This window comes from Rhinolophus sinicus, chromosome 17 (assembly GCF_057876585.1).
Source record: "Rhinolophus sinicus isolate RSI-liver-muscle chromosome 17, RSI-T2T, whole genome shotgun sequence".
In the NCBI taxonomy this organism is placed as follows: Eukaryota; Metazoa; Chordata; class Mammalia; order Chiroptera; family Rhinolophidae; genus Rhinolophus; species Rhinolophus sinicus.
Genome location: NC_142517.1, coordinates 174,247,225 through 174,268,276, shown reverse-complemented (window position 1 = coordinate 174,268,276; position 21,052 = coordinate 174,247,225). Strand labels below are relative to the sequence as shown.

The following is a 21,052-nucleotide window of genomic DNA, read 5'->3' as shown; positions in this document are numbered from 1 at the left end:
ACTTTTTCTGCTGTATGTTCCAAAATGGTTGAGCTACGATGCTTTTTTGGTCTGCTTATGCCCTAAGTGGCATTGATGACTGCTGAATGTTAGCCCATTTTTATTGTGATAACTCTAAGAAGCTAGTCCAACCCTTTTAGGAAAGTGTTATCATGTTGGTTATTGTCTTCAGTTTGGATATCTTGGCTGTTTCCTACAAGCTTTTTTACTGCTGTGAGGCCTCATTTAATATTGTAAGAAATCTGAGCTTGTATTTTCGTGAGGCCAATTGTTCCCTCATGCCTGAGGCAATGTAGTCTTATAGAACTCAGGTCAAGAATGGAGTGAAAGGTAGCCAGTGTTATAGTGAACTGAATTCCACATTGGTCATTATTTAGCTAACCATTATTGCGCTTTCTTCATTAGGTAATCCTAAGTAGGAGACTGCATGAATACCTCTTATCATTGTGATTCAGCATTTTCAGTGAGTGTGCACCATTGCACTACTGAAAGTTAGTGAATGGCCAGGGAGTTATCATAGGTAAGAGAAAATCAAGACGTACATATTTAACAAAAAATGTTTATATGTCCTAAATGTTAGAACTGTCAGAAATTCACAGGATTTGATTATTTCTCCCCAGAGAGAAATCCCACTACACTGGCACCCAAATTAGTACAAGGGGAGCTAGTGAATGACAGTACAAGGGGAGGTGTGAAACAAACATGTAGGGCCACATGTTTACCCATAATTTAATTTAAGGTAATTACTAAATCTTTTGTACCCAGGAAATCAGCATGATTTGCTCCTAAATATATGAAAACTTGTCATTTTAGCAGAGTATTAATGTTCTATTGTACTAAGCATATTTATTGTTGAAGATGTTGACTCTCTTGGAGTTCCATAAATATTGTGGGGTTTTGTAGGTTAAACAAATACGTAGTGTTAAAGTACTGTAAATTCCTTGACTGAAATGTAAGACAAAGTTCAAATCCCTTCTTTTTTTCTTGGCAAACTCTGTGTTTCTAACCACAATGCTGACACTGCCCATGACTCTCATTTAAATGCTTCTTTATTAAAATCTTTACTTAAATCTGATCTAAACTGTGAGAAGGGTTTTGGGGGGGGGGAGAAAAATTAAGAGACCATAGGATTAGAACATATTTAAATTTTTTCCAGAATCACTATTTCGTATTAATTAATCCAGAAAAAAAACACATATGACAAATGAAATATTTTTGACTAAGATAGTCTACTTAATTGTATCTTCTAAACTTGTAAGTACTACAGTTGTTTGAGCTTAAGCCTGCATTATTGAAATCTTTGTAAAATGAAACCTTTCCCTTTCCTATATTGAGAGGGTAGAGTGGACACATTCAAATCTTTATTTCACGGCTGAACTCCTAAAATCAATCCTGAGTAACACTTCTGACCCGGGTTCAATGGCTGTATGCATGTGTGTAAATGGAGACCCAGAATGACACACAGCCCACATACACTTTCTGCCTTGCTCAGTCTGACTTTAGAAGTCCAGGTGTAGTAAACCACACTTCATGGAAGGAAAAACTATGGTGCTTGTGTTTTTTAATGTTTCCCAGTGTCTATTTTGACATCTCCTACAGTGGGGGAAAGTACTGCTTCCAGGTTTGGCCCAGGAGCAATTGCCACAAATCTTCCTCCCTCCCTTCTTTCTGGGTCACTCATGCCAAAACAGCTCTGGATAAAAGGGATTTTCTGTATTTAGTGCATCTTTTCCTTTGGGTGAAGGAATGGAAATTTAGAAGAGAGAAACCGCTAAATAAGACCGCAACCGCACAAGTGCTGAGTGTGCTCTAAGGCAGCAAGAAGGTTCTGAGGGACAAGAGGAGGAAGGGCAACTGAAATGAGAAGACAAAGTTAGGAGGAGGCTGCGGGGAGTTCCCAAGGAGAAGCTGAGTTCTCCATGGTTGAGAGCCTACTCCAATATTGAAGAAGAGGAGGAGAAATGGTACAGGGTAGAACATTTAGAGAGAAAGGGAATAACTGGAAAGCTTTGCTGACACTCAGTGTCGTCCCTGGGAAGACATTCTCTGTGAGAAGACAGTCATGAGAAATGAGGAAGATGGCTGAGGAGAGGGAAAGCAACAGCTGAGGCTCAAAGGTTGAGTGCTGATGGAGAAGGAGGGTTAGGGGACAAAGGGGACAGATATTAATGGCCTTGCAGTGGTTAGCAGGACACTGTACCTTAGTAATAATGGGTCATAAGCAGGACAGAAAAAAAACATAGTTACCAATACAGAGAATGTACAAAATTAAATATTTAGAGTTAAAAAGAACTCACAACAAATTACAACTTACTTTTGCTGTTCGACAAAAACATGTAAACATGGGAACCTGTTACCCAGGTTCCTCTTCAGGCTTGGAAAGAACCCTTGTAAGAAAAGTGGTTAAAGCTTAAAGCTTCGTTAGCTTTAGTCATAAGGATAGAAATACCACTCAAATAAACATATCGCAGCATTACATTTCAGACAGCACCTCAAAGGAGCTTCTGTAGAAGAAGATGAGGGATGCCTTTACAATACTGCCCTCAAAATGTTCACAATGTATTCCGAATAGCTCTAACTTCTGATTTTTTAAATAAAACTTAGATAAGAATATGCATATGAAGGTGCTTTAAACACTTGTAAATTTCTCCTCAAATGTTAGATTTGTTTTCTTACTTTTTGAAAAATCCATTATGTCCCAAACATTTATCAGATTTATTTAATACTTCAATGAACCTATTTATTTTTACTCGATTTAAGTTACTATTCTAGGATTTTGTTTTATAGTTACTATGTAGGATTACATTTTATTTTTCCTTATTGTTCTTTCAACTATATTTTCCATATTTGAGAAAACAACGTTATTTTAGCCAACATTTAAAAATGATTCACCTTCAGCTTTCATTTTTCTACACTAAAGTTTTAATCTTTGCTTTCATCTTATTTTGGTAGCTCCTCAATTCCCTTAATAATACACAGTCCTCATCTGTGCTTTCTTCTAGATTCCTCCTTGTCTTTCTTAAGATACCTGGCCAGAACTATAGTCAATGTTGAATGGGAAAAAAATGTCATAGTTTTATAAAACGTGTGTGTGTGTGTGTGTGTGTGTGTGTGTGTGTGTGTGTGTGATTTCCAGTTCCATTGCTATTTATGCCTAGCATTTCGTTAATTATTGGCAATAATTGGCAGATTTTTTTTTTTCAGTTTGGCATCTTTTTTAGATTCACTTCAATAGTAGTTAGTGGGGATCACAGGAAAATTTGATCAGGATAATCCAGGATACAGAGAAAGTTTTGAAAACCCTGTTTCGCTCCAAAAGATGCATTAGAGCTGATTGTCCAGCTAGGTCTTATTTTCAGGGAAACACAGTAGTGGGCAAAGGCATTCAAAGTACTAGGGGGAATTGATGAATAAAACAGACAGAGGTTGATAAAAAGAAATGGGGCTACAAGCTGAAAGAAGCATTTCAGAAATCACAGGATGGTAAGGAAGGTCGCAGAACAGGGAGCCTTGGTTAATTGACAAGATAAGAGGTTATGATTGTAGAGAAAAAGCAGGAAGTTAGGGCATCAGGTTAATATACGTAATGGAGGTGCAGTTGTACCTTGTAATTAGGTCCAAGGTTTTTTTTTTGATAGGTGACCAGTGTAGGATGGAATAGGATGTCAGGATCATCAAGTAGAAAGAGCTGGTGAGGTAGAGATTAAAAGAGTAGTTCCCAGCCCTGTCTGTATATAAGAATCACCTGGTGAGTTTTAAAACCTGTCAATGCCCTGGTCCCACAAGCCAATGGAATCAGAACTTGGAGGTTGACCTAGGCATTGGCAGTTTTTGAAAAATTATCCGGTGATTCTTGTATTCAGAATTAAGAACAATAGATTGGAGCAGTCATTCTAAACTGGAGAACTTTTTATAACCCTGCTGGTCCAGGTGACCTCATTCTTCACCAGTTAAATCACAACATTTGGGGGCAAGACCCAGGCATCATCCGTTTTTTACATTTTCTAAGTGTTTCCAACGTGCAACCACGTTCCGGAACCACTGGGTTAGAGAGGTTATGTCCTGTGATCTACTAGGCATCACTCATAGAGTGAAGTTATGGTGTGTGATTAAAATCATACTTTCAGCCTTGAGGTTTAAGGCACTGAAAGGAATCCAGATATTGTTGTTTGTCTTTGTTCTGATGCTTCAGTGCACCCTTGTAATTTAACCAAATTAGAATAACAGGATTTTGAAAATTGGAGGAGACTTTAGAGAAGTAACCCAATTGCCTCCTTTATCACATGAGAAGTAAGAGGCCCCAAAAGGGTAGTAGAATTCCTCGTGATCACTTGGGTAGTTAATAACAGAGTGATAAATCTTTTTCAGTCTTCTTCCACAATGCTGGCCACATGAAAACTCTTAGTTCCAAAATGACAAACACTAGAAGGGATATGATTTAATGTATGATATCTACAACTTACATGAACAGAGTTAATGTGAAGGTGTCCAGAAAGCTCTAGGACACTAGAAGTGAAAGTTACCCTTGAAGCATGAAAAAAAAAAATTGATTTCAAAACAAACAAATTAATCCATTTTTTTTATAAAAGCTAACACTCAACGTGACATTTGTAAACTTACTAACCATAAGAATCCTTCAAGCCAAAGAGACAGCCACTGGGTAGCCATTCTGTTTTATTCAGGAAGGCTAGGATTTGGGGGGAGGGAGGTGGCATTAGACCTGAGAAAACACTTGGGTTTCTTAAGATCACTAAACTGTGAAAGAAAGTCTTGCCTTGCAGTCAGTATTTAGACCCTCAATCATGTGGCTGTCATGTGTTTTCATATCCTCTGAGTTGGTTAGTCCAATTTCTGACCTAACCTGACATTGAAGAAATCAGAATAAAAGGAGGTCTCTTTGGGGAATAAAGTTAACTGCATATAATCATATTCTGTGTGTTAAATGTGCACGCTTTGTTATGTATTCATGGACTTAAGTTCCAGTATATGATTTTTGCATAAAATGTAATGGATGCTCCCCTGCCCCCATCCCCAGGTGATATTGTTTGGTTTGTGTTCTGTCTCCAGATAGTTCCTGGCTAATATCTTTGTCAGTGGCTATGGTGAAAGTGCTGGAACATGCTGATCAAGCCTAAAAGTGACTTGAAGAAGCGAAAGTGAATAGATTAAGTCATAAAATTGGGATTCAGAAAGATCTCCATGGGCTGAAAAGAATAACCCAAATCTAAGCAGATGCAATTCATGCGGAGAGAAGAATGCAAGTCCCTGTACTCAGACATAGTGCCCAGTAAAGAGGAGAAGAGCACCCCCCCTTTCCCTTACAGCATTTGAAGGGTTGTTATGGAAGAGGGTTTCTAAGCTTAAGGACCACAGGTCATTCACATGCCCTACGGGTCTACAATGCCTCAAAATTGCTTGTAAGCATATTGTGCATGTCTACAGTCCACATTTCCACCCCCTGGGGATAGGGCCTGTAATGTTTATTAAATTCTCAAAATCAGAAAAAAATACAGATTAGACCTAAAGGTAATAACTGGGGAAAATAAAATGAAGCTGTAGACAGATTTCATCTCACTTGAGGAAGAAATTTCTCAGTTAAAGCTGCCCAAAGATGGAATGAACTCTCATGGAAAGTTTCAAATTTCCAAACCATTTGCAAAAATGTCATAGAGGGGACTTAAGCAACAGATGGATAGTTGAAATGTGTTTGTGTTTCTACAAAACAAAAAACTGTGTGCATGGAGAGAATACCTGAATACAACTAATGTGAATACTGCTGGAGTTAGGAAGCCTCAGTATTGAGGCCCTGACCCCCAGACGCTCTGACAGGAACTATAGGTAATGGGATGCCTCCTCCAGGCAGGTTGTTAGAATAAAAGGCACCCTTGTGGTTTTGTTTTGCCTTTGAGTCTCGAGAGAGGACTTACTCTACACCAAGTTCATTTATGGTGTCTGATCAACAAAATACCCACAAAGTGCTACTGTAGGGAAGAAGGTAGAGAAATAAAGAGTGAAAGGATAGTGTTTAAGAGCATGACTGATAATCTCAAGATCCATCCATATTGTTGCAAATAGCAGTATTTCATCTTTTCTTATGGCCATATAATATCCCATTGTATATATGGAATATATCTTCATTATCCAACCATCTATTGAAGGACACTGGTTGTTCCATGTCATGGCCACCATGAATAATGCTGCAATGACCAAAGGAATACACACATCTTAAGATTATCATGCTAAGCAAAATACGTCAGACAGAAAGAGTCAAGAACCATATGATTTCACTCCTATGTGGGGTATAAAATTGAAAACAACAAATGAACAAGACAAACAAACAAGCATAAACTCATAGATAAGACAACAGTTTAGTGGTTACCAGAGGGTAAGAAGGGAAGTAGAAGAGGGTAAAGGGGGTCAAATATATGGTGACAGAAGGAGATCTGACTTTGGGTAGTGAACACACAATGCAATATATAGATGATGTATTATAGAATTATACACTTGAAACCTGTACAATTTTATTAACTGAAATCAACCCCAATGAATTTAATAATAATTTGAAAAATCTTAGGAAAAGAATTCAAATTATATAAATATGTTGGAACTTCTGAAAACTCATTCTAAAATGTCATATTCCATTAAACATACAATGATGCTGAAATTTATAGCTTTAAGGATGCCCTTTTCTATTTTTTATTATTTATATATATTTGAAAATAACTGACATTCTAATTAAAGTATCTTTTAAAAATATACATGAATCCTTTCTACTAAAAACAATAAAATAGCATATGACATAGAAATGTGAAAAAAAATCATATAAAGTATTTTAAAAAAAAGAGTATGGACTATAGCGTCCAGGACTGAATTTTTCTCCTGCATCCATATTTACTAGTTGTATGTGACATTGGAGAAGTTTACAGCCACACTGTGCTTCATTTCCTCATATGTAAAATGAAAATGAGAGTATTACCTATACTTAATACTACAGCAGTAACTTTTCAATAAACATGACAAGTTACGTAAATAATTAAAACCTGTGATAAAAATGTTAGCTATGTGACTGTTGTTCTTTCTAGTTATGGGTTGGAGATATTTGAATTCTATTAAAAACTGTCATTTATTCACTGTGTGATGTAGGGAACATTCCTTACCTCTCTGGCTTCATGTTTCCTAACTGAAATGGTGACCACATTTACTTTAAATAAATATAACATCCGATTTAATACTGCCCGGAAGAACTAAAAGTCAAAGTACCCTGAAAAGTCTTACTTAGGAAGCAGAGTTCAATAATTTACAAACTTAGGTTCATATTAGCACATTAATTTCTTAATTTTAGGGCAAAATTTTAGTTAGGTTTTTAAGCCATCTGCAGGGTGTACTGATCTGCTCCATCATCAAGCTTTGTTCGAGTCACACCATGTTTTGTGTTTGCTGTCTCTAGAGTCTACCCAAAACTTTTAATGCAGAATACCTGAGAGATATTTTTTCGTATCTGTAGATATCAAAGACTTCACAATAATTGCTAATTTGGTTCCCAGCCAGAGTTAGGATTCCCAAAACTAGAGAGGAGCTCTGCCTCCCACATCCTCCAAGCCTTGGACACCACTTGACAAATGACAGACTCTTCTCTGCTGGTATGTGTTTGCAACAGGGAGTGCCCTACCAATTGGCTGGGGAGATTCATCATACTTTATAGTCTATTTATATTTATAAAGTTTTCCTTTTGTCTTAAAATGAGGCCTTGTGTATATGTGTTTAATGTGTAAGAATGTATAATCTTCAATAACTGATGAGGCCTCATATAAAGGGTGATAGGTTTTTGCTTTTAAATTTAGCTTCAAATGCTAAATTAATAGTGTGAGCAAACATCCATCAGCAGATCCTCATTGGCTTGGACTCCATTACTTGTAATAATTGGCTGCCGATGTGCATGTAAGTCATCTTCTTCATAACATAAATTAATAGCATACCCAAACACTTAAGAGGCTTAAAAGAACTTCTTTTAAGTACTTTATAAACAACTAGGAAGAAGCTCATTATAATTTAGTACTTATCTATTCATCACACCTCTTCTTGAGGGGAATCAGAGACTTCAAAAGTTAACAAGGCCAACCTTCAAATCTGAATTATTGGCATTCTTTGAAAGAAATGCTTTTATCACCTACTTGTTTTCATTTTAGGCTTCTGAGTTGTTGTTCCCCACCCCCGTGACCCCCTCCCCACCCCCCCTACCCCCCCTCCTGCTTGGCTGTTATTTTAATTTATTATTCATGCAAAGTATTTGAGAGCTATTCAATGCCGATTTACAGATGTCAGATTTTCCTGAGGTAGTTCAATATCTTAGGAGTGTCTGGGAAACCTGCTTTCTATTTATGTGTTGGGTTAAAAGTGAAATAATCAGAAAGAAGGTATAGTCCCACATATGACTTTCCTTTAAACTAGGAAACGTCTCTGGGAGAGCCCTCCCAAATCAGCCTTACATAGTCTGGAGCCATATAAGAAAGAACTCAGAGTCCTGAACCCCGTCTCCTTCTCTCTCAACCCACAAGTTCACTGAACCTCTGCTTCTTCTAGTGTATAGAACATTTCTTTTCAGAACAGCACTGTGCTTTAAATTTTTGCTTTTTGAATGTTTCTTTTCACAAAGTAAAACAACTATTTAGAGATCATTTCTATAACATCTTATATATTCAAGAACAGAGGAGCTATGACTTTAGTCAAACTCGTAGATACAAACGTTTTTCAGTGTTGAAGCAATTTGAATTTAGAACTAAAGCCCAATCTTCAAGACAACTATAAAACAAGGATAATGAGCCCCACCCCTTCTCCTGTGCACCTGAAAACCTAGCAATGACTTTGTAAAGTTCCCCCATCACTGTCAGCCAGATTACCTCCCCATGCCTTTGCCCTCACTGGGAGATCTCTCTCCCAGATCCCAAAGGGATCTTCAAGTCCTTTTCATTTAGGACCCAACTCAAGCATTACTTCCCTGTAAAACAGTCCAGTACATTGCCCCCACCAAGCTCTGGGAGGTGCTCCCCTCACCAACACGTACTTCATATCCCTCTTATAAAGTCAACTTTGCATGCAGAATCTATTCCCCTGATTGGATCTTTCACCTAATGTAAGCTCCTCTAGTGCTGAGAGCATTTTTGGCTTATCACATCTAGCACAGGGCCTAGGCTAGGTAGAACCCATCCTTAATATATGTTTGTAGCATGAAAAGGATTGTAGCATGACTGAAAGAATTATAAGCAATAGATCATTTTATCAAAGATGAACAGAATTAGTATAGATTCCAGAAATTACAATTCTAGGGAGGTCGTTGTTAGGCAATTACTCTGAAATAGAAAGAAGGGAAAGTTAAGGTTGTTTCAAAAAATGTCAACATATAATAAAATTCCACTAAACAATTATAGATGTCAATAAACAACTTAACAGATACCTAGTCAGAATTAATGCAAAACGTAAATAGTAAAATTGTTGTTGTTTTTAAAAAACAGATGTCGTTTCTTACTTTTAAGTAGACAGCATGTCTTATACTAGACTTTAAAAACGCTGCCTCATGGAGATTCTTCTTCATTTTAACTCAACAGTTTGTCAGGAACTATCATGATTTTTGAGAACTGTCCCTTTGAAACCCTACCTCTGATCTGAAACAAAAGAAAGAATTTTATACTAACACTGGTGAAATAAATGTTTATTTTCCAGAATTTCATAGGGATAAAATTAATTTATAATATTATAAAAGACAAAAGTAAAATGAACATAAAATTATAATAAAAGAGACTAATTATGACTATGACTGATTAGAATTAGTAAACTACCTGAATGAATAAAATATTTAAATAGGAATACAATTTTATTACTTTCAAATAGGAGCCTGGATCGAGGTTAGCATGAATTTTAGTAGAGGTCCCGTTTTAAGCAATATGTACGAATGGTCAGCAACTCTATGTATTAAACAATGTGGCACTGAGTCTTCTCACCATTGAGTTGTTTCCATAGGCACATATTCACTCCAGACTTTAATATGGTTCATACATTCAAGTAAAAACTACTCTTGAAACTGTGCTTACTCTATTAATTTTCTTCTTTAAAGATGTGCTTGAGCTCATACAACTCAACAACAGCAACAACAACAACAAAAAAAACAATCCAATTGAAAAATGGGCAGAGGACCTGAATAGACATTTGTCCAAAGAGGACATACAGATGGCAGATAAACATATGAAAAAATGCTCAACATCACTAATCGTCAGAGAAATGCAAATCAAAACCACAATGAGATATCACCTCACCCCAGTTAGAATGGCTATCATCAACAATACAAATAGTAACAAGTGTTGGAGAGGCTGTGGAGAAAAAGGAACCCTCATACACTGTTGGTGGGAATGCAGACTAGTGCAGCCGTTATGGAAGGCAGTGTGGAGGTTCCTCAAAAAATTACGAATAGAATTGCCATATGACCCAGCAATCCCTCTCCTGGGTATCTACCCAAAAATCTGAAAACATTTATCTATAAAGGTATATGTGCTCCAATGTTCATTGCAGCTTTATTTACGGTAGCCAAGACATGGAAACAACTGAAGTGTCCTTCAGTAGATAATTGGATAAAGAACGTGTGGTATATATACACAATGGAATACTATTCTGCCATAAGAAAAGATGAAATAGTACCATTTGTGACAACATGGATGGATCTTCAGATTATGATACTAAGCGAAACAGTCACACAGAAAACATCGAGAATCATATGATTTCACTGATATGTGGGATATAAAACTGTAAGCAACAAAGGAAAAAGACAAACAAAGAAACAAAAACTCATAGACATAGACAATAGTTTAGTGGTTACCAGAGAGTAAGGGGAGGGGAGGGTGGCAGATGAGGGTAAACGGGATCAAATATATGGTAACGGAAGGAGAACTGACTCTGGGTGATGAACACACAATGTGATATATAGATGACGTATTACAGAATTGTATACCTGAAACCTATGTAACTTTACTAACCTTTGTCATCCCAATAAACTTAGAAAAAAAAAAAAGATGTGCAAAAGCAAAATTTTATTTAGCCCATTTCTAAATTACCTCAGATTTTCAATTAGGGAAAAGATTGAATTAATGAGAAATTGGTCATTTTAAAAGTGAATGTGGGGGGGGCAAGAGTAGAGGTACTTAAAAAAAACAAACATAATTTTCTGTTTCATTCATTAATGCAAGAAGTTGATTTTAAATGATTTTTAACCCATTTCTATAGAGATGGCAGTGCTAGGATATGGAATTTTAATTCCAAAAGAAAAGTTTCAAAATTACAAGTTCTGACTAGTAACTCAGTCAAATCACAAAGTGCTTACACATCGTCAGCATTTCTGCAACAAATTTCTGTGCTTTGCAGTTCTCAGGAAGGATTGCTGAGACTTGTGACTGGTTTTAATAACTTGGTACATTGACCTGAGACAACATGAAATAAAAATGAAGTATTCTCCCATCATGTGATGTTTGGATTAGAAAATGATACATATGCATTTTTCAACTGCGATTCTTATAAATGGCACAACTTGGGTCAGGCTTGAGAAAAATAGGTGAAAAGAAAGGAAGGGAAAAGTGCAGGCTGTATATCCTCTGGGAAGAAAGAGTAGTAAATGGCAGGTGGAGACCATAAAGACACAGGGAGGACCTTATTTTGTCTCATAACTTAAGCTCTGCATCTAGTTTTGAAACTCCTGTGTTTCTTCACTGTTGCTGATTTCAGAGTGCAGCTTCCCACCAGAGGAATCTGGCCTCCCATCTTCAACTTTGTCTTACCAGAAAGAGCATTTGATTTTAAGAGCCATGGAGGGCAGTGACGTTGCTGACCTTGAATTCTGTTGGGAAAACTGAGGAATTTATGGTGCTTCCCACCTGCCCTCTGGGCACTGAAGGCTTCCAGGCAGTCCTGTGTTTTTAATTTCCTTTTTCTCCACTGGGATGATCCCAAATATTTCCAATTTTTCTGCACCTCTTTATCATACTCATCTTCTCATTCCAAGTGTATGACTTGATCTCTTCAGTCATAAAATAAAGCCTATTTATTTCCCTTACTTATTTTTCCAGCATTAATAACTTCACCCACCACTCCCTCCTCTTATCCTGTCTCCCTAAGGGAATCCTTCCTTTTCCCTTTTAGGATTTTGTTCAACCAGTTATTGGTGGCTTCACATTCTATGCTTTGTTTCTTCCTTCTTAAAAAAACAAGTCAAGAAGATTAAAAGAATCTTCTCTTGACTCTGCCTTCACTTCAAACTACTGCTTTATCTTCTTCATTTTGGCACCAGAATTCACATAAAATTTGTCCATATTTGCTCTCTTTAACTTCCTGATCTCTCTTTGCAAATTGACTTCTATCTCCACAGCTCCTTAGAAAATGTGCTGGTTAGGATTATTAGTAACTTTGCAATCGACAAGTCCAGGACCAATTTTTCAATTCTCACCTTCCTTGACTTCTCTGTAAAAACAATACTATTGATCATTTTTTTCTTAGTTCTCTTCTTACCCTTTCCCCTGTTCCTTCTCAGTTTATCTCGTTCTTTCTGCTTCGTCATCCTGACTCTTAAATATTTTTGTTCACCCAAAAGTTACTTGGCATTATTTATTCTCAGTATTCTCTCCCTGAATTAGTCATTTCACACATTCTCTCAGTGTCAATATATCAATAATTACCAATTCGCTGTCAACTACCAATATCAAATCTATTCCTCCTGAGTTGACCCCTCTTTGAGCTCCACTTCTGTGACAGCAGCTTTGACATCTATGTGACCATGGACAATTTATGTAAGTTTCTGGACTTTCAGTTTTTCCATCTGTAAAATGTTGCTGTAAGATTAAATAATGTAACCTTGCTTGTCGTGTACCAGGAATAATAAAGACGAATGGATATTATTATTATTTTTTATTACTAATAAATGTTTTGTTGAACAGTGAAGGTGAAAAGCAGCTTTAGTAAGCATGGTGGAAATGGTTGTGGAGGAAACTGGAACAGAAAATGTCATAGAGGGGAAGCACCACATTTTATTTAGAGATGAACTAGTGAATGCTATGAAGTAAATACAGAGTTGACTGTGCCTGTGGCAAATATACAGATCAGCAAAGATTAGAAAGCAGAAACAGACACACACAATACCATTGTTTAGTGGTTACCAAAGGGTAAGGGGGAAGAGGGGTGGTAGACAAGGGTAGAAGGGATTAAATATATGGTGATAGAAAGAGAACTGACTCTGGGTGGTGAACACACAATGTGATATATAGATGATGTACTATGGAATTGTACATTTGAAACCTATGTAACTTTACTAACCAGTAAACTTTAATAATAACTTTTTTAAAAAGCTGAAATAGTCCCAAACTAAGCAATTTAAAATGCTGAATATTGTTTTTATTTAAATAGCAGCATATTCCAAATAAAACCATTGTCTTGCATTTTCTTTTGGTGAATTAGTGTTTTCTTTAAATTGATGCATTTAGAAGTAGTAATCCAGTAACAAATTGTATGTTGTCTATAATCTAATAGTATAGATTGAAATATGTTGCAGATAATACTTTTCCTTGTGATTTGTTACATTGAACCTCAAGTTTTGTAAAAAATCATTTATTCATTGATTTAACAAATCTTTTTTGCATATTGCTCTGTGCCACCACAGTTGCATGGTGGTGCCAATTATTTAAGACATAGATGCTTGCTTCAAAAAGCTTAAAAAAGACAGCTGTGTAACTAGATGATACACATGATAGCCATGTGCAAGGTAAGGTGAGAAAGGAGGTCATTTTGCTCAAAGCAATAAACAAAACAACCCATGACTGGGGCTTGCACTCCTCAGAAATGCTGATGAAGTACCTGTCCAGATGGCTTTCTCTGGGTCAGTTTCCTAAGACAGTCTGAGGCTCAACTTAAGACTGCAATCTGTCACATTTTCTTTGTCCTCACCATCGACACTTCTTCTTTCTATATGTTGTTCCCATGGGCATGGTCTTGTTGCTTCGCTAAATCATCCCCACACTCCATCCCCCATTTCCCATACTGGCTCTTGACTTAGGCATGTTCCAGGATCTTAGGACTGATCTGAGAATTTTAAGATCTGTGGTTATAATGCTCTGATCTCAGGTCTCAGGGCAATCTTTGAAGATTTGAAGATGTTGAATAAGATGAATATATTTGCTCAGGCAGTTGCCTTGATTAACAAAAAGAAAAACTATTTCAAAGGTAATCTGAATTTTTGAAGTTAGAGGTTAAAATAATGGTTTCTTTTATTATTAAAGGTTTAAAAATCAAATGGTATATCTTCAAATGTTTGATTAACTGAATCTATTAATTCAATGTGATAAACTCAAGATCAAACTTGGAGAAAAAAATTAGTATTTTAGTCTTCAACAGGTTTTGAACCTTCTGAAGTAGTTTAAACCCCTTCTGATACAGAAATCTAATAAAAATTGAACCGACGCTCTTGATATTTCGGTCAGGACTTACTGCTGGTATTTGTTCCTGTGAACGAACATCCTCTTGTGAAGGAAGGGCCAATGTTTCCTTCCTTTCCAAGAGATCTGATTACAGTGACTGTTTCTATTTTGGTAAGATGTATAAACATATTTCAGTGAGAGCAAAAAGCAAAGCATAGCATGGTTGGTGACTCAGCAAAACTGAGGATGACTTTGGTCAGAGAAAAACAATTGAAATATTCTCAGTGCCAGTTCCCCCGACTCTCAAAAACATTGCTTTTAAAGCTTCCTTAAGAAAAAAAATTAGACTATTTATGAAAAATCCCCTCAATTTCAAGCTTATGGTAGAATCATAGCAAACGTGACTGATAGGGAAGACATTTCCTGGGAATAAGATAAGAATTCAGAATTTGGTCAGACATTGCCTTTCAGATAACACTGTCTGCCAACATTGAGGTTTCTGTGTTTTGGACTATAAACTGTCAAAGTCAACGTTTTCATACATAAGAATAAAGAATGGAATGGCTTTTCAATTCCCTTTCAGTTGAAGCCTATATGCTGATGTATTTGCTATCTGAGCTTTTAACTTTTTTCAAGAAATTAATTACTTAAAAACAAGGCAACCATATTTTACGTCTCACTGTCAAAACAGGTAAAGCCCAGCTGTAAGACTGATGTAGGGAGAGGGTCCAGCAACACTGGAAGAGTAGGATTTCTATGTTCACAAAAGAGTGTCAATATACCTGTAGCGTAACCAATCTAAGTGAAAGTGAGACAATTGATTGGGAGGATTTATTGGAAAATGATAGTTTCATTATCCATTCATTTAACAAATATATATTGACTATTTACTATGTTGACACAGCCTCTGACCTCACAAAGCTTATAGTCTACTGGTGAAGATCATCAAGTAAACAGATGTAACCAGGAAAACATTTTGAAAGTGCTAAACAGATATCATTTTAATTCCCATTAAAGCATGATATTCTGTAGCTCTCCACCTGGTATGCACACAGATGAACCATACAATGCAAACTTAATCTAAGGAGATACTGTTATAAGTATGAATAAGAGCTAGGGGCTAAATAATGTGACAAAAGCACAAACAAATGTGAAACCTGGTTCTTAGTGATAGCATTAGAGAAACCAAAAGACATGGTTTCTAGCATGGCTAGAGTGAGAACGAAGTGGAAAAAGATGAGAATGGAGAAGTGAGCAGAAGCTGATCATGTTATGCCTGAAAAGCCCTGTTACCAACTTGAGGAACTGCAAAGAGGTCATTGTGACTGGAACCATCTAAGAGGAATATTTAAAATCAGAATGAGTGGTGACCAATTTTAACATAAGAGTTCAAAACATTTATCCAGCTTGCTGAACTATGAAATAGCTAAGGATATTCTCGTGCCTCAATATGGATGAGTGCCTTGGGTAAGCGGAAAAATGGAAAAAGAATTTGGGTGTTTGGTCAAGTTGCCTGCCAATCTGAATTGGATACAGGGAAGTGATGGAGTCTGCACAGCATCCCCTGGATGGACATTCTCAAATGTTCTGAGGGCTCATTTGTGACAAGAGTAGGCTTAGGCCCTGGTTCAGGAAAGAGCAGGAGAAAGTCCACAATGCAGTTCTAAGTACTGCCCTTCCTGTCCTTACTAGGAGTAGCATTCCAAGAGGAATGGAAATTAACATTCATAAGAGGCCTGGAATATAATCCTCGAAAGAGCTGTAGAGCCCTATAATGAGGCTGAAGGTAGCATGAGATAGGCCTGTGAGGCACTACACAAGGTGGTTACTATTTAACTACAGGAATTAGAGGCATCCAGAGAGATAGTCTGTAGTACATGTCTAAGAAAGAGTGCTAGTGGTCAAAATCAGAAAAATCAAATCAGTTATGGGTCCAAAAGTCAGCAGGAATCCATCTTGTTCCAGGAATCCAGGAACAAGATGAAGAGGAGCAAAAAGCTCATGAGTAAAGGGGTCTAGATCTGGAATTTTTTCAATGAGCAGAGTAAAAATGCTTGGGCTCTCCTTTGTTGAGCACTGGCTGTCCTGGCATGAATAAGTCAGCTTCTGTTAAGATATAGGGTCATGGTGAACATGACCAGAAGTGAGGGATACTGCTGACAGGACGGCCACCATTAATTGGAACTATCACTTGCAAGAGCACTCATCAAGGAAGGCCACAGTAAACCAGAGAAGTTACTAAGACTCACCACCTGGAACTGTTGACATTGGGAACTGTTGTCAAAAGACAACCAAGGAAAACCATAGCTGAGAGCCCCAAGATGAAAATGTCCCTTGAAGGGTAAATAGAAGATCAGGCTGGGACGCCACATGGCTCAGTGGTCTCTATCCAGAGTTTCTCTGAAATGCTGATAGTTGTTACTTTTAATATAAGAAAAGGGAATGGAGATGGAGGGGAATTGGAAAATAGATTTCAGATAGCGGCTTAGACCAGCTCATTTGAATTATTACCTATCCTCGGACTCATGGTAGCAGGAAAGAGAAAAGATGGCTACATAAAACCAAGAAATGTATTATATAATGTCCTTTATCACTGGTTTTTGGTTTGCAAACTAGCAGATCATAAATGTGATTCTTTCAATGGTGACCTGATGGACTATTGCATCCTAGTCAGTTTTTTATGAATACATTGCCTTTTAGTCAACTTCATTTTTCTTCCTTTGTAATTTTGCTTATACCCAAGCAGAAAATATATTTATATAGTAGTCATTTCTTTTATTTGGGGCCAGAAACTGTTCAGGAAAATCTTGGGCAGGGTATTTCTTTTTTTTCCTCTTTAGATCTACTATAGGAGTTATATTTGGCAATTTGAATTTAGATCCAAGCAATCAATTTCTCTTAGATCAAAAGACATGCATGAAGTTGTTAAAATAGAGAACTGAACATTTCTGAAGCTTAAGTTTCAACGTGAATGTAAGCACAAATACGTTAAGTAATCCTGCGTGTGTCCTTTTGGTACATCTGTTTCCTTCTAGTATATTGCTTATCTTTTTGTAAAAATAATTAAAATAAATAATGTTTAAAGTAATATTATAAAAATGATTTTAATATTACATTGTTAGAATTAAATGAATTTAAGTTGGCCAAAATCTTCGGTAAAATTTGAAAAAATGCTACCTTTAAGACAAATTATATTGAAATAGGGTAAGGAGGGAGGAGAAAATATCTATAGCTAGGTTAAAAGAAATAAATAAGCAGAAAACGTAGATCTGAGTTTCTTGGTAGTTAGGATCAAAATAAATCATGTTGGATTATATATTTCTCATTATCTAATCTAAGGAATTACATCTTTGTATGCAAAGGGACATTTTGTTTTCCTCAACATTCTAAGAACAATTTCTCACAAAAAGCATCACATCTGAGACATTTAATAATATGGTAAGCAGCATATTCATTCATAGTCTAAGGAAATGCAGAAACAGTCTTCATATGGCTGTTTCTTACAACAGCCCTTTCTAAAATAGAAGGGAAAAGGTTAAGTCAAACTGGTGAAAGTATGTCTGTGTTAGATTAAATCCTAACAGAATGGCTTTTTTTTTTCCTTATGTGCTCTGATTGCTGCAGTGGTAAACTGCTGAGAAACTGGAGCAGTGAGCTCCCCTCTCATGATTCAAACGTCCCAGATGGGCTTGTGAGAAGAGGAGCAGAGAGGAGAATTCAAAACAAAGTCCTGTCCTAAAATCCAAGAATTCTGTGGTATAAATTGATAGGTACTCCTCATGTAGCTGCTATTTGCATAGGAAGCAAAATCAAAGTTCTGTTAGGCAAGTTAAAGAGTCTTTTGCAAACTCCTGCCCAGATGGAAGTTCTACTGACATTTTCATAGAAGTAGATTACCACAAAAGCAACATTGGGGAAAAATTAATAGTTGTGGTTTTCATGTAGTAAATTGGCCACTTGCATATTATTTGAAAAGATTATAAAGTATTCATCGACTACCTGAATTTAAAAAATGCTTAAACTATCATTTTCCAGCTCATGTGGTGGCATCTCCTATTAACACAGCTGTCTTAATCTATGTGTGGCAAAATATTTGCTTACTAATCATCGTTCCTCATCACAATTTGCGTAGAGGAATGCCTTACCCAGAAAAGAAACCAATGGCAGTAAAGATTGTGGTAAGAAAATTCGCTTTGTATTCTTTTTTACTTGACATTTTTTATTGATATAGATTCACAGTCAATTGTAAGAGGTAATACAGGTACTGTTTGTACTTTTCCCAGTTTCTCTCAATGGTAGCATTTTGCAAACTGTTGTATATCATCACAAGTATATTGACACTGATACAATCCACTGATCTTATTTTGATGTCCCCAATTTTACTTGTACTGTGTGTGTGTGTGTGTGTGTGTGTGTGTTTAGTTCTATACAATTTTATGCAGTTCCCATATCTATCACCACAGTCAAGATACTGAAAAATTCCATTTCCACAGGATACCTCCTGTTGCCTTTTCATAACTATATCTACTTCTCTCCCTCTCTCTGCCTCTGGCCACCATCCCTTACCCCTGGCAACTACTAATCTACCCTTCATTTCTAAAATATTGTCATTTCAAAGTAGCATATAAATGGAATCATATCATACATTGTGTAACGTTTAGAACTGGCTTTTTTTCCACACACACACAGCACAATTCTCTGAAGATCCACATAAGTTGTTGCTAATATCAGTAATTTGTTTCTTTTCATTGTTGATTAATATCCCATGGCATAGGTGTTCCATAGTTTCTTTAACCATTCATCTGCTGAAGAACTTATGGGCTGTCTCAAGTTTTTGGCTATTACAAATAAAGTTGCTATGAAAATGCATGCTATGTAAAAGGCAATAGGAGGGATCCGTTGGTTGACATAAGTTTTAATTTCTCTGAGATAAATATCCAAGACTGCAACTGCTGAGTTAAAGAGTAATTGCATGTTTAGTTATATAAGAAATCACCAAGCTCTTTTCCAGAATGGCTGTACCTTTTTATTTCCTATCAGCCTTGTATATGTGATCTAGTTTTTGCACATACTCACCAGCATTTGGTGTTGTCACTTTTTGTTTTAGCTCTTCTGATAGAAATATAGTGATATTTCATTGTGGTTTTAATTTGCATATCTGATGGCTCATGAAGTTCAATATCTTTTCATGTGCTTATTTACCATTCATATATTCTCTTCAGTAAAATCCATTGATGACTTTTGTCCTACTTTGTATTTTAAAGTGCACAACTTTCTACATTCAGTTATGGATCATTTTTTTAATTGGAAAAGACATTGATACCACGTACAAATTATTTGTCATTGTTTCATTTCAAATACAGATGCCAACACATTTCCCACAGATACAACCCTTATCTTTGTTCTCAGGATTCACTTGAGAGCTCAGTACCCAAGAATCAGGGAAATGGCTTCTAAAACACTCTTTAAATTTTTTTTTTTAATTTTATAAAATATTTGGGATCCTCAGGGATTCTAACTGTTTCAGTTTATTAGCCAATGAATTAGGTCAGTAGTGGAAATTAAATTTACATTTTTAAACTACACCTGGATATATCACGTTCCCCACTAACAACTAGTTTCAGCTAGAAGGAAACTTCCAAGAAGAGGCAGTAGGGTCTATAAGAAGACGTTGAATCTATACTGAGGAGCTGGGCTCAGCATGGCCTGAAAGACAAGCACCAATTGCCAACCCTTGACATGTGGTTTATTATCAGTGAGTGGCAGTAGAGAACTGACAGAGCGGCAAGAGGGGCTGCGATCTCATCTCAGTCAGCCACAGCACAGGCCACCATCACACCAGTGACTATGTGCTGGCGGCAGTCTCTCTACAGTGAGAGGAGGAGGAGTGAGGAATGATGACTGGAACGGAGAATGTAGTGGTGCCCCCAGGGCCCATGCCTGTCTAAGGCCCAAAACAGAAGTGGAAGTTTCCAAGCCAGTGAAGGCAGAGATAGTTAGTTAGGAGGGAACAGCCAGAGAACACAGAGATGTTAGGAGGGAACAAGACATGGCTTTGCATAGTTGTTTGTGGAGAAAAGTGTGAATAAGAGGGAAGCCCCAGACCTATGTGGAGAAATAGTACATCGTTTTTTTGTTTTGTTTTGTTTTGTTTTGTTTTCTTTCTTTCTTTCCTTCCAGAGCCATACCACTGAGAGTGGCTTTCAGAAACTGTAAACCTTGGTGTGGGGCTTGTTGGTAGCAGCTAGTGAGTGAATGAATAACCCACTATTTTTATTTTGGAGTCTATATATATTAGTTCAATCTCCATTCTCCTCCTCAAATATGGCTATAGTGTCTAAGGCTATCGTCTGGATGGAACCAAACAGCCCACATTAAAAGGAAAAAGAAATTCTAGACCAATAGACTAAGGGACTGACTCTTATGACTTGAGGAGTGAATAAAATGTTCCCCACTATTTCCCTGCCTATCTTCCCCCTTACATACTGTGATCTTTTACTTCTTATTTTCAAAACCAAATTATTAAACAAGTGGTCCCATTTCCTTATTCCCTATCATTTCCTTATTCCTTACTCACTATCACTCTTTGACCTGACTTTTGTCCCCATCTC

At 36.8% G+C, this 21,052-nt stretch overlaps 1 long non-coding RNA gene across 2 annotated transcripts in view; it reads left to right on the top strand.

Moving 5' to 3' along the window:
* The first annotated feature begins 18,482 nt into the window (after nucleotides 1–18,482).
* LOC148754879 (uncharacterized) overlaps nucleotides 18,483–21,052 on the top strand; it is a 239,693-nt gene continuing 237,123 nt past the window's right edge. For both annotated transcript variants that reach the window (XR_016019694.1, XR_016019693.1), the window contains exon 1: nucleotides 18,483–18,619. This is a non-coding gene — a long non-coding RNA (uncharacterized LOC148754879). The remainder of the gene's footprint in view (nucleotides 18,620–21,052) is intronic.